The following is a 14,216-nucleotide window of genomic DNA, read 5'->3' on the forward strand; positions in this document are numbered from 1 at the left end:
CCACCAAGATCTTAACCTGCTTCGAAAAAGCCAACATCACTCTGTTTAGGACAATTGAATCATAGAATCATAGAGTTGGAAGGGATGACCAGGGACATCTAGTCCAACCCCCTGCACAATGCAGAAAATTCACAACTACCCCCCACACGCCCCCAGTGACCCCTACTCCATGCCCAGAAGATGGCCAAGATTCCCTCCTTCTCATGATCTGCCTAAGGTCATAGAATCAGCATTGCTGACAGATGGCCATCTAGCCTCTACTTAAAAAACCTCCAGGGAAAGAGAGTTTGCAACCTCCTGAGGAAGCCTGTTCCACTGAGGAACTGCTTTAACTGTTAGAAAATTCTTCCTGATGTCTAGACGGAAACTCTTTTGATTTAATTTGAACCCGTTGGTTCTGGTCCCACCTTGTGGGGCAACAGAAAACAACTTGGCACCATCCTTTACATGACAGCCCTTCAAGTACTTGAAGATGGTCATCATATCACTTCTCAGTCACATCTCTAGAATATCAGCCTTCCCAACCAGCGTCACCTCTGTCTTGTCTGGGTTCAGCTTAAGTTTCTTCCTTATCCACCTAACCACAGCCTCACAACTTTGGAACCAAGATAGATATGTCTGAAGAGGAACAAAGATGCCCATATCAATTCAGTATTTAATCAGTTATTGGTACTTTCACACTTCATGGTATTTGGCCCTCTACATTCAGATGCTGCCCCCCCTTTTTGCCCTTTCACCACATCCTTCAACTTTTTAGTGTGTGATTCTAGATTCAATTTGCAAGTGGGAACATATTTCAAATGCATAGATGAACCTGGCTGGATTGAGGTGATATGATGCTATATAATTCCATTATGCTATGATTCTTAAACCTATGCCTTGATTAACTTCTTCCCTATTGGAGGCTTGGAAATTTGACAAAGTTTCAGTAGTGATATATTCCTTTACTAATCAGTGAAAATGTTATTCTCTCTCTGTATTGTGTGTTCTGTATTAAGGGACTAAAGTTCTCTTCTGAATTATGGACTGCATTTCATCACTAGGGAAGGACTTGGCATTAATCTACTGGGACAATTCCTGGTAGGCTTCTGCCCTGGAGGGCCAGTGGCAAGGCTAAAGGGGCCATCATGACAGCCAGCAGAGGCATTTACTAAGAAACAGTGGAAAGAGAGAAAAAGAGGCCAGCCAAAGGGCTGGGCTGGGGGAGATGGCCCTGCCCTGAAAGGGAAGGGCTGCCCAGGAGATTCCTCTGTTGTTTTTCTGGCAACTCCAGACTATAGCCCAGATTTTCTTATATTTTAAGGCAGTCTCTAAGCTGCTACTTCTCTTGTGAGTGTACTGTGCTTGGGACTGAAGCCAGTGCTTGATACATGTGTACCTGGAAGTAATTCCCACTGAAGTAAGAGCATCTAAATAATCAGAACTTCCTCTGATGGGCAGGGTTGCCAACCTCCAGGTATTAGCTGGAGATCTCCTGCTATTACAACTGATCTCCAGCCGATAGAGATCAATTCACCTGGAGAAAATGGCCGCTTTGGCAGTTGGACTCTATGACATTGAAGTCCCCCCTCTCCCCAAACCCCGCCCTCCTCAGGCTGTGCCCCAAAAACCTCCCGCCGGTAGTGAAGAGGGACCTTGCAACCCTACTGATGGGGAGGGAGAAAGAGTTCTTTTTTTCCCCTGGTGCAGGGGGTGAATTCAGAAGAGAAAGTAATGTTACGTGCAACTAACTTTGCTGCTATTTCCAGGCAGGTGATTTGGGGGTCTGGCAGGTACTTGTACAGTAGTGAGGTGATATTAAAATAGCTTCAGACTTGGATTTTAATAAGGATTAAACTGCACATGATGCTGAAGATCTGACTGGAATTTAAGACATGCTATTTGGTCTTAAAAAGCAGCTATGAGGAAGGGGAAAGCCATATGGATTATGGCCAAAGTGGATAAGCACATGATAGAGAAAAAATGTGAAGAGTAGAATCAGAAGGCTATGAAATGCAAGTAGTGCATTGTGTGACTATTTCTACGTAAAACTTAAGTATAGTCACTCACTGATTATTTATTTTCTTACTGGTCACTATGCATTTATCTTGGTTATGTTTGAGTTTTATATTTATTTTTGATTTATTAGATCTCATGGTCTTTTGCAAAGTAACGTAACCAGTTTTCATCTCACTATACTTACACTTTCACTACACTACACACTCCCTCTCCTTTCCTGCTGGGCACTTGTTAGTTCTGTGCCCTTTGTCCAACTAGGCTGCGCTCCTAAACCTGCACAGAAGCATGCAGTAAAAAAAAAGAAGCAGCTATTTTTGCTTCCCAGTCCACCCCTATTCATCACATGCTAGTTAGCAAGCAAGTCTTATTATAAATTATTGGGCGAAAACGCATGGTAGCTTTAGCCTCCTTTATTCCCTGTTTCAGCCAGGATTCAGCAGGATCGAACACACGTTCGGTGAAACCCATGCGTTTGATCCTGGCTGAGTCCTGGCTGAAACAGGGAATAAAGGAGGCTAAAGCGACAATGCGTATTTGCCCATTATAAACATGTGCAGTGGTTGGCTTCTAGATAGATTTATTTCTATCATTTCTAGATACATTCTCTCCTCTATGCTATCCCTCCCTCAGTTATCCTTTTTTCTGATATAACAGCAAATTGGTGTGAATAAAATTTTTTGACAGTTGGATTGAAAAAGTGACCTTAAGACCAAACTAATGAACTTTATACTCAGAGGATGTTACATTTATGCTATTACTGTCAGCTACATTTTGTACTAGACTCAGAAGCTGCTAAAGGTTGGAATGGTGTAGTGAAAAAGGAGGTCACATTTTCTTAAATGATAATAAATAATGATAAATTCTTGCTCAAAACTGCTTTCATCGTAGCAGTACTGGCTAAGTTGCCACGATGTCTTATATACCAAGTGTCCGGTGCCCTTATTTAGGGGTAATACTATAAATGCTTGGATTTTCCAGACTGTACAGCTAAATCCTGACCCACCTGATGGAGAAACTGTTGTTCATCAATTTGAGTTTGGGTTAAGAACATAAGAAAGGCCCTGCTGGATCAGACCAAGGCCCATCAAGTCCAGAAATCTGTTCACACAGTGACCAACAAGGTGCCTCTAGGAAGCCTCCAAACAAGACAACTGCAGCAGCATCCTGCCTGTGTTTTACACCACCTAATATAAAAGGCATGCTCCTCTGATTAGGGCTGTCAATTCGGTTCGGCCCGAACTGAAAATCAACCGAATTTCCCCTGATTCGGTGCTTTTCTGTTCGGACGGATCCGAACTCAAAACTGGCGGGCAACCGGGGGGCCGAATTCAGCGAGTTCGGGAGTTCGCGAATAAATTCGGCAAATTCAGCCGTCAGTAAGCAGCATAACCGTCAGTAAGCAGCATTCTCCTCCCCCGGCCAATCGGTGGCCAAGCTGGGTCTTCTTCTGGCCAATCAATCAGGATTGAGTACTGGAGGAATCAGCTGATGTGCGGCGCGGCCAGGGAGAGAGAGAGAGAGAGAGCGAAATCCTCGTGTGTGTGTGTGGGGGGGGGTGCTTGTGCACATTCGCTCCTTTCTGTAGCTGCAGGGGGCGCATTTTTTGGGGTACAGACACAAAACTTTCACTGGAACTTCAGATGAAGCTTCTTAAGGTACCCCCCAAGTTTTGTAAACATTGGGTCAGGGGGTCCCGAGATATGGGCTCCCCCCTTTTTCTTTCCATGGCTGCAGGGGGCGCATTTTTTGGGGTGCAGATCCCAAACTTTGAACGGAGTTTCAGACCAGTGTTCTTAAGATACCCCCCAAGTTTTGTAAACATTGGGTCAGGGGGTCTCGAGATATGGGCTCTCCCCCTTTTCCCTCCCCCCCTTTTCCATTTATGTGGCTGCAGGGGGCGCTTTTTTGGGGATATAGCCCCCAAACTTTTAGCATAGCTTCAGTGAATTATTCTTAAGATACTACCCAAGTTTTGTAAAGATGGGTTCAGTGGGGGCAGAAATATCGCCTCCCCCCTTTTCTCTTTCCATGGCTGCAGGGGGCGCATTTTTGGGGGTGCAGATCCCAAACTTTGAGCGGAGTTTCAGACCAGTGTTCTTAAGATACCCCCCAAGTTTTGTGAACATTGGGTCAGGGGGCCCCGAGATATGGGCTTTCCCCTTTCCCCTATTGGGATGAATGGAGCAGCCGATCCTGTGTGCATCTCCTCTCCAGAGCAAAACGTTCCGTGCCTAATTGGAATCATCTTGGATTACAGCCCCTCTTGATGGAACAGAAGACAGCCACAGTAAGACCCCTTTGGGGGCTTTAATTTATAATTTTTCTCCTGTGTATGTGTGTGTGTGTGGGGGAAAGCAGAGTCTGTGTGTGTGTGGGGAGGGAGCAGTTTCTGTGGGTGGGGGGGAAGCCAAAGGGGGCTTTTGTCGGTTCTGCCTGGGGTGTGTGTTCCCCCTCGAGTCTCTCGCTCCCTGGTTTGAGGGGGGAGGTTTCAGTTGTGTGTTGCAAAGGTGTTGTTTAACAAGGTTGTGTGTGCAGTTGCTTTGCTAATTTCTCCGCTGTTGTCGGGGCTGGGAGCTTTGTGCGTGGGCGGCAAGCTCTGCTGAGAGATGCACATTAAGGGTGGGGGGACCCCTTTCAGGGCCCATATCTCAGCCCCCCCTGTCCCAATCTTTACAAAACTTGGGGAGTCTTTCAATAAACGTCCTTTGAAGCTCTGCCAAAAGTTTGGGACCTCTAAGCCCAAAAATGCCCCCCCCAGAGCCGCGGAAAGGCGCGGTTGTGTTTTTAATGGCTTTATTCGGCCGAATTTGTTTCCGAACTTTGATTTCCCGCCGAATTGAACAGATCCGAAGTGGGGGAGTTCGGACTTCGGCACGTACCAAACCCACAAGGGCCAAATTCGGCCGAATCCGAACTGTACCAATTTTTTTTTTTTGACAGCCCTACCTCTGATACTGGAGAGAACAGGAGTGTGTCATGACTAGTATCCATTTTGACTAGAAGCCATGGATAGCCCTGTCCTTCATGAACATGTCCACTCCCAACAGGGTTGTTTCCTGTGAGGTTATGGGCTCAAATCACAGTAATCCTGGCTGTGGCAGAACATGGTTCAGTGCCTCAGGGAAACAAATGGAGGGGTTGGAGTCAATATTTTGCATCTGTAAAGTCCCTGGTTCAATCCTGGGCATATCCAGTTAAAACTTTAAAAGTCTAGTTTGGTAGGAAAGACTTAAAACCTTAGCCATTCTCAGCCAGAGCAGAGAATGCTGACAAAAAATATCCAGGTGAAGTACACTACTGCTCTTTTTACAGTGGAGCTGCCTTTTACCTTCGTCATCCTTAGACTCAATAATATAACCTCCTAGGATTAGTCAATGGCACATAGGAATAGACACTCTCATCTGCTGTATTAGTGGTTTCAGTTCTGACTCCAGCTGTTTGTGCATATGTGTGTGTGTGAGATGTATGGACAACCTTCTCCTTCTGACAGCAGAAATGGTGGGAGCAGGTACTACTAAAGGTACTGGGTGATCAATGGCCATTATTGGTCAGGAGAGTGAGCAGTAATGACAGTTAAAATCAGCCATCATCACTGCCCTCTATCCTGCTTCCCACTCTGAGGAAGACAAGTCAGTGGGCAGGTGAGCATGCACTAATGAAAACTTTTCCTAGTAGTGACTATTGTCACTGAGGTGAACAAGCAGCAATGGTATTTAGGCGCAGTCATCACTGCTGGTCACTCACCTGACTGCTCGGTTTACGAGGGAAGTTAGTGGCCACTGCTAATCCATCAGGCATCATTGTTGTTCACTCATCCACCCTGGTGAATGAGCAGAGGAGCAGCCATCATAGCTGCTAATTCATCTGCTTATTTTCCTCAGGGTGGTGGCAGTTTTGGTTTGTGTTAGTGGCTATCAGGTAGATGTGCAGTAGCAAAGAGCTGCTGTTGGAAGGGAGAGAAGGAGCTATATGCTGCTGCCACAATCACAAGCTGACAAACCAATAGAGGGAAGAGATCCTGGGATGGACCAATCCTTTCAGGAGGCCCAGTCATCAGGAGGGGCTGTGGCTCAGTGGTAGAGCATGTGCTTGGCATGCAGAAGGTCCCAGGTTCAATTCCCAACATCTCCAGTTAAAAGGACTAGGCAAGTAGGTGATGTGAAAGACTTCTCCCTGAGATCCTGTAGAGCCGCTACCAGTCTGAGTAGACAATACTGACTGATGGACTGATGGTAGGAAAGACTTAAAACCTTAGCCATTCTCAGCCAGAGCAGAGAATGCTGACAAAAAATATCCAGGTGATATCTGATTCTGTATAAGGCACCTTCATGTGTTCATGAGTAGTGTGTGCTCCATAGGGCCCTGGAGATTCATCTCCTTCCTGATTATGCCAATTCCTGATGCCATCCATGTGGAATATACAAATATATGTAATTATAACTTGATTTCCCCTAAACTCTGCAAACTAAACTAGTTTAGATTTTTTTTTTGGATCTAAATGGTCCAGGGCAGCTGTTTAACCATACCTAAGGTAACAAGCTGAGGTGAGACGGTGGTGAAAAGGACAGAAGTGGAAAGGCATAAACCACTTGCCAGGGATACAATGGTAAGGTTTGTGTGTGCTAATGTAGACATGGCTATTGCAGCCCATTAGGTAGCAGGGTTTTTTTAATGAAGTAAAGTAAGGTGGCATTTTAAGAGATTCTAACTTCACCTCCAAAGTTGCAAAAAGTAGGCAGTTCTATAGAATCTGCCCGCTTGGTATGTGTGTTGCAAATTCAGGCCCCATAATTATTAAATGATCTTTAAAAAAAAATACTAGCCTTTATTTTTTCCTGATCATGTCTATATAACTCTGCTGTGTTTTGGCAGGCAGCAGCACATTAAAAGCCTTAGAAGGAAAGTTTAAATTCAGAACGCAAAGAGGTAACCAGAACTGAATTACTCTCCTGGGAGTGAAATGCTCTTAGAGTGCCTGTTGAAATCAGCATTATCATTTCAATACATGTCAAATGTGAGTCATTTCCTAGTTTAGGCAAAATTTCTTTATAAATCTTTAAATCTTCCAGCCCGCTCAAGAAAAGGTTAAAGTACTTATGATTTAATGAGACCGCTTTACATCATAACTGTTTGACTATCAAGAAAAAACTTGTCCTTTCCAATTTGTGAAATCTTTTTTTTTTTTAAATTGTCCTCCAGTGTTTTTTAGTACTCCAGATTTTATGGTTGATGCCAAGAAAGTCTGGAATAGACCAAACAACACATTTACTTTCTCATTATAACTGTATAAAGTGAAAGTAAACCAAAATATGCAATCTTAAATTCACTCAAGACATCCACTGTATTCCTTTTTTTTTTTAACTTTGGTCTCTGAATTTCATTACCTTTTATTTGTTAGTTTATTAAGGTTACCACCCTCCTGGAGATCTGCTGGAGTTATAACTGATCTCCAGGCATCAATTGATCTCCTGAAGAATGTGGCTGCTTTGGAGGATGGACTCTATGGCATTACACCTCGCTGAGGTACCTCCCTGCCCTAAACCCCACCCTGCTCACTCCACCCCATCCCCAAATCTCCAGGAATTTCCCAACTCAGAGTTGCAACGCTATAAAATAGTAAAATGAGTGGTCTCTAGAGATGGTAAATCTCCTGTAATTGAATCCAGAGGCTTTCATTTGCCACAGAATCCCAGGGAATGGTAGATAATTCTGGGGTACAGTCTAAGGCAGGGGTGTCAAACATAAGGCCCGAGGGCTGGATCTGGCCCCTTGAGAGCTCTTATCCGGCCCATGAGCCAGCCGAGGCAGCCCCTGCCCCCCACTGTCGATCTAGGCTGGAGAGGCATGGCCCGGCTGAACCAAGTTACATTGATGTCACATCTGGCCTTCATGACAATTGAGTTCGATACCTCTGGTCTAAGGCGTTACACTCAGTTCATGCATGAAACAGGCCAGCAGGCATGCACATTACCCTTGTATGAACTAAGGCTGGGTGACTTCAGAGCACTCATTGCATTTTGCACAGATGTACATTTTTGTTTCAGACAAAATAACATAGGATATTCGCACCTTAATTTATTGCGATACAAGCTTTCATTAGCTAGAATTCACTTCACCAGATACATGAAGTGGTTCAGTTAATAGATACACACAAAGCTATAAACAGTAGAATATTGGGATGGGAGCTGTTACAGAGGCTGGAAGGTTGTGGAAAAATTGAAGAGCTGAGGTTCAGGGGCAGATGATATGCTTTGTCTGCAGAAGGTCCCTTTTCAATCTCCAAGGATCTCAGGAGGCAGGTGTAAGGAAACAGATCCACAGCCAATCAGAGCTGCCAGCACTGAGCTGGGTGGACTGAAGGTCTGATCCAGTATGAGGTTGTTTTCATATGTTAATAACTTTACAAAATTGAAAGAGAATCTCTAACAATGCGGAGGTGTGGGAAAAGAATGACAGTTAACTGAGTTAAAATCATAGAAAATGATATTTTTGTGGAGAAAAAATTACATTGTAAAAGTATGTCATTGTTTTAATTAATTGGTCTGTTTTGGGATGGTGTTTGTAGAAATGCAACTGGAAGAAACTGGTAGGGAAGTTACATGCTAGTGGAAATTCTATCCCCTGTTGCTCCTCATTGCCCCCTTTCTCTGCCTCCTTCTTTCCCCTGCTGCTTTTCTGTAATCATGGGACTATGGACTTGAAAGGTAAATCTTATTTCCCTCCCCATCTCTTACATTTCTTTGAAAGCCCCCATAACCTCTCCCCTTTCCTGCTCCTTTCTGTCCTTCCCATCCACTAACCTTTATCTCCTCCCCATATTTTCTGTCTTTCCCTACCCCCGGCACCCTTTACCCATGAAAACTATGACCCTTGTGTGGGGCTTGGCAAGGTGCCACCATCTCCCTTGCCTTGTGTAGGCGATGACCTGTGCTTTGAGCTGGGCTGGGCACCACCCTCTCCCTCACCTCGGGTGGGGCCAGACTGGCCTCCACCTTCCTTGCCTTAAATGGGGTGGGACCAGCCTCTGCCCTCCTCACCTTGGGCTGGACTGGCCTCTGCCCTCTGCCCTCCCCTTCCTTATCAATCTTCCCCCATCTCTCTTTCTCCCCCAATCCCTCCTATCTTGACTTTTTTTGAGCTTCTGAGACTGTTGTTCCGGGGGTTCCCTTGCTCCAAGAGCTGCAGCAACAGGGCCCCCAGGAGCTGGCACGTTGGTGGCAGGGCCTAGCAAAAAAGGGGCCCCCTTTTTAAAGTTTTCAGATTTTTTCTGCTGACCTGAGAGATCCCCCAAAGTTGGAGAAAAATCTGCTTTCTGTCAGTGTTAGCCTGATCCATGGGTTTAGATATCCGCAGATCAGCCCACACTTGGCTATTAGATATATAGATTATTTGAGTTGCACGTAAGTCTTGGTTAGAATGGAAATAGCAGCTACGTATAAAACAAAACTGGTTGCAAAGGTAAATGTGTTGTTATTTTAAATTGCATTTAATATTTATTAGATACTTTTGTTCAGCACAAACTTGTTTATCCTCTGCTCAGTTTATATTCTAATAGGTTTTGTTTGCTTAGATCTTCTCATTCATGATCTTTATTTGAGACTGTTTAACAGTTCTAAAAAATTGTGTCTGAGGTTTTCAGAAATTAAAGTCAAGCAAATGTTTGTGAAGCAAGATGCACAGATCTTAATTGCTTTTATAAACATGTTCATGTACCTCCTGATAAACGTGATTCCTGTTATCTACTGACTGCTATAGCAGAAATTAATACATACAGAGTATTAATCTTCTTTTGTTCAATGTATCAGCTACATGCCCTGGGGCTCCTTCAGAGTCCAAGGGCAACATGCTAAAAATAGTTACCATAATCTCCAATCAGGGAACAGGAAGAATACAGTAGCAGTTGAGATTATCATGTCTTTCCTTTTGATTCTTATGCCTAGTTGATCACTTTACCTCTTTTCAGATATAAGGGTTCTGGAAGAATGATCACTTGCAGTGCAGCCCTAAATTTAGTTACACCCTTTGAGTCCATTGAAGTCAATGGGCTTAGATGGCTATAACCCTCCTTAGGATTGCACTGTTAATGTCAGTCTATTCTTTGTAGAATTTGTTCCATTGTGAGACAGAAAACTATTCTTTTAAAAACAATTTTGCATGTGGTTCCAAATAACCTCCCCCACTAACTAAAGTAATTAAGTCTGCAATCTAATTAATGTCATTTAATTGATCAATTGTAAGGTTTTAGTATGATTAAATCTACATAAATACTCATGTTCATTAAATGTGTATTTTCATCCCCTTCTTCCTTTTAGGCTTACTCCATTCAGGACCAAACTAGATGCTATGGCAGCCATGGGTCCAATCTGTGGCCAAGCACCACCATTTTAGAGGAAAATTTAGCTGTTTTAAAATTGCCTTGTTGCAGCAGCATCATGCACTCTTGTCCCCCCGTACTTGCCTTTTTAAGTACCAAAACAGCCCCCCTGTGAAGACAGGAGAACCATTTTGTTCTAAACATTAGCTTGACATCAGTTTATTCTCCATTTTGTGTACCTAGATTTTGCTTTATAGTTCACAGAGGCCTGGCTGAGCTAGTAGCGAACAAGCTGCACCTGCAGATAGTTACCCCAGCAGATAGTGTGAGTTCAAGGACAGGACAGCATACCAGCATAATTGGGAGATTCGATTCATCTGTGGGAAGATGGGAGGGGGGAATGATCTCACTCCTGAGAACCTTATTCTGGCCTAGACCAATTTGAACTGTCCAGAGCCTTCTTCCTAGTAACAACTCTGGTTGGTAGGGCTGTTGAAAAAAAAATCGGTAAAATTCGGATTCGGCAAAATTTGGCCCGTTTTTATACAGGAAATGCCGAAGTCCAAACTCTCCCGCTTCGGGTCCGTGCAATTCGGCATGAGATCTGGAGTTCAGGGAAAAATTCGACTGAATAAAGCCATTAAAAACACAATCGTGACTTTCTGCGGCTCCGGGGGGGCATTTTGGGGGCTAGAGGTCCCAAACTTTCAGTGTAGCTTGAGAGGACCCTTCTTGCAAGAACCCCCAAGTTTTGTGAAGATTGGGTTGGGGAGGCTGAGATATGTGCCCCGAAAGGGGTCCCCCCTACTTAATGTGCATCTCTGACAATGGGAGTTTGCAATTAGCAGAGCTTGCTGCCTACTCCCAAAGCTCCCAGCCCCGACAAACAGCTGAGCTGGGGGAAGCAAGGGTGGGGCAGGTGCGAAGAAGTTTGCAAACCATGCAAAGCAACACGTTTACAACCATGCAAACCATGCAAACCATGCAAAGCAACACGTTTGCAACCATGCAAAGCAACACGTGATGCCTGGGAGTTTGCAAACCATGGAAAGGGACAGAGGCATGCTTTAAGTCACAATTTGAAAACCAGTTTTGAGCAAGCATCAAAATAGACCTAACCGATCTTATGAATGAGGGAAAACCTGAGGACACACAACTGAAGCCCCCCCCCCTCAAACCAGGGAGAGAGAGACTCGAGGGGGCACACCCCCCAGGCAGAACAGGCAAAAGCCCCCTTTGGCTTCCCCCACCCACAGAAACTGCTCCCTCCCCACACACACACAGACTCTGCTTCCCCACCTACCCCCACACACAAGAAAAATTATAGAGAAAAGCCCCCAAATGAGTCTTACTGTGGATGTCTTCTGTTCCATCTTCTTCGCACCTGCCCCGCCCTTGCTCCCTGCCCCACCCCCAAAGCTCCCAGCCCCGCAGCTCAGCTGTTTGTTGGGGCTGGGAGCTTTGGGGGTGGGAGGCAAGCTCTGCTATTTGCAAACCCCCATTGTCAGAGATGCATATGAAGGGTGAGGTGACCCCTTCCCGGCCCCATATTTCGCCCCCCCGATCCAATCTTTACAAAATTTGGGGGTTCTTGCAAGAAGAGTCCTCTAAAGCTATGCTGAAAGTTTGGGGGCTCTACCCCCAAAAATGCGCCCCCTGCAGCCACGGAATGGCTCGAATGTGCACACGCACCCCCCAAGGGGGATCTCTCTCTCTCACACAAACAGATACTCTTTCTTTCTCTCCCTGGGCCGCGCAGCAGCTGGGCTCATGCACTCAATCGCGAATGATTGGCCATAAGAAACCCAGCTTGGCCACCGATTGGCCGCGGGAGAATGCTGCTTACTAAGTGATGGTTATGCTGCTGCGCCAAACCCCAAATTTGCCGAATTTATTCACCGAACCCCCCAAATTCGCTGAATTCTGCTCCCCGTTTTCCCGCCTTTTTTGAGTTTGGTTCCATCCGAACTAAAAACTGCCAAATCAGGGGAAATTCGGCTGTTTTTCGGTTCGGGACAAACCGAATCGACAGCCCTACTGGTTGGAAGTTGGTCATCTGGTTGGTCATCTGACTTAAGTTCGCTTTGCCATAAATTCAGCTAAGCTCACAGTGCAGATGACCTTCACCCTACTATTCTTCTATTGCTATTCACATTACTCTGCTTCACCTACAACAGCTACCACAGTGCCTCAATGCTAGCAAGAATGACCTGAACCAGCTTAAGCATCTATAGCAATAACATCTGCTATGTAATAGTGTGGTAAGAATATTTAGCCAGCATTTATTATTTTCTTGCCATTTGTGCCTTAAGAATTCTGTAAACCTGTGCTTTTAACTAATTAGAACCAATTATTCTTTAATGAAGCCTTTACATTTTAAAGGTGGTTTGAGTTTACTGACCTGAATCAGTTACATTACAAACAAGGCTGGAGCTCAGGTGAGAGCAGCCAGTCTTGACACCCCCACAACTGTTTTGGAAGTTGAAAAGGCATCTGGGCCAGAGGGAAAGAAGACTGCATGGTACTGCTGTGCCCTGGGCCCACCTTGCAGCAATTTTTAAATGGCGAAGTCTCCTCTAAAATGGTGTTGGCGACCATGGGTTGGACCTGTGGCTGCCATAATGTCTAGTTCAGCTCTCACCAAACTTTGGGAGAGACTTGTCTGAAAGGCCAGGTATAAATATATTAATTAATTGGTAAACATTCTGTACTTAATATTGAGTGAAATGCTTGGCAAAACAAAGAACACTACTTCCAGGCAGGCATGAATAATTGCTGGAGCTAACCCATAGGACTATAAATGGCAGACTACCCTTCCCCAAGCCTTCATCCCATAATTAAGTATTTTCATTTTTCTATGAGTCCCCCCGCCCTCCCCAGGGGTCATCTTAGGGATTCTGGGCCCTGAGCAAAAGTTGATGCCCCCTGCACCCTCTTTATTCCCACTTTGATGAAGCATAAAGTGCTGAATTTTCACAGTGCATGTGCCTTCAAAAATGCACCATAATTTATGTTTTGAATTTGATCTATTTCCCACCACCCTTTTGTATCACTCCCACTATGCATACGGGGCTGCCCCATGTAGGGTCCTGGCTACCCCATAAATAAGGCCCTCCCTCAATTTTAACTCTGCCAGAGGGAGCAGAGTGCCCATTTCTCCCTTCTTGCCTGATCTCCCTTTCTCCTGTAGTATGGTTGGCTGGAGGAGAAAACGAAAGCACCTTGGCTCCTTGAATCATGATAGAGTGGTGCTTCACTGCTGCTGGGCATGACTCCTACAAGGAAAGGGGGGATTGCCTCTGAATCATAGAGTTGGAAGGGGCCATACAGGTCATCTAGTCCAACCCCCTGCTTAATGCAGGATCAGCCTAGAGCATCCCTGACAAAGGGAGCAGAGTATGACTGTCATGACTGCCCCTTTTAGTACTATTGCTACCATGTGTGTACCAATAGGAAAAAGCAGGTTACTATTTCCCTGTAGGAGGACATCCAGAAGCAATAGAGATTCTCTTGCACTCCTTTTAGCTGTACTTATTCCTTGAATGGCAAGAAAGTAGAACTTTGGTACCTTCAGCATTGCCAGGAAACAGGAAAGTGGTACCTGCACCATCTGGGATGATCTCCTGATGTCCTGGTGGGAGGGTTGCCTGGCTGAGAAGAAGACAGACAAAAGTGAGAGCCACAAAAACTGAAAGCTGAATGACGCGGGGGTTGATGTAGGGAGGAATGATTGATTAATAAGCTTGTGTAATTTAAGCCAAGGCCAACAAACGTAATAAATCAGTTGATACGTCTGTGACAATCCTGGTTATTAATATTACAGAAACTTTGATACATAGATTAAAGATTGGATCTTACAGAACCTTTCCACTAAAGGCTGCACTCCTTTCTGGGATAAGAAAGG

The 14,216-nt window shown here is 44.9% G+C and overlaps 1 protein-coding gene across 1 annotated transcript in view; it reads left to right on the plus strand.

Annotated features, from left to right (window-relative positions):
• Nucleotides 1–14,216, plus strand: part of USH2A (usherin) — a 588,113-nt gene that overhangs the window by 6,656 nt on the left and 567,241 nt on the right. The window lies entirely within an intron of this gene.

This window comes from Euleptes europaea, chromosome 7 (genome assembly GCF_029931775.1).
Source record: "Euleptes europaea isolate rEulEur1 chromosome 7, rEulEur1.hap1, whole genome shotgun sequence".
NCBI lineage: Eukaryota > Metazoa > Chordata > Lepidosauria > Squamata > Sphaerodactylidae > Euleptes > Euleptes europaea.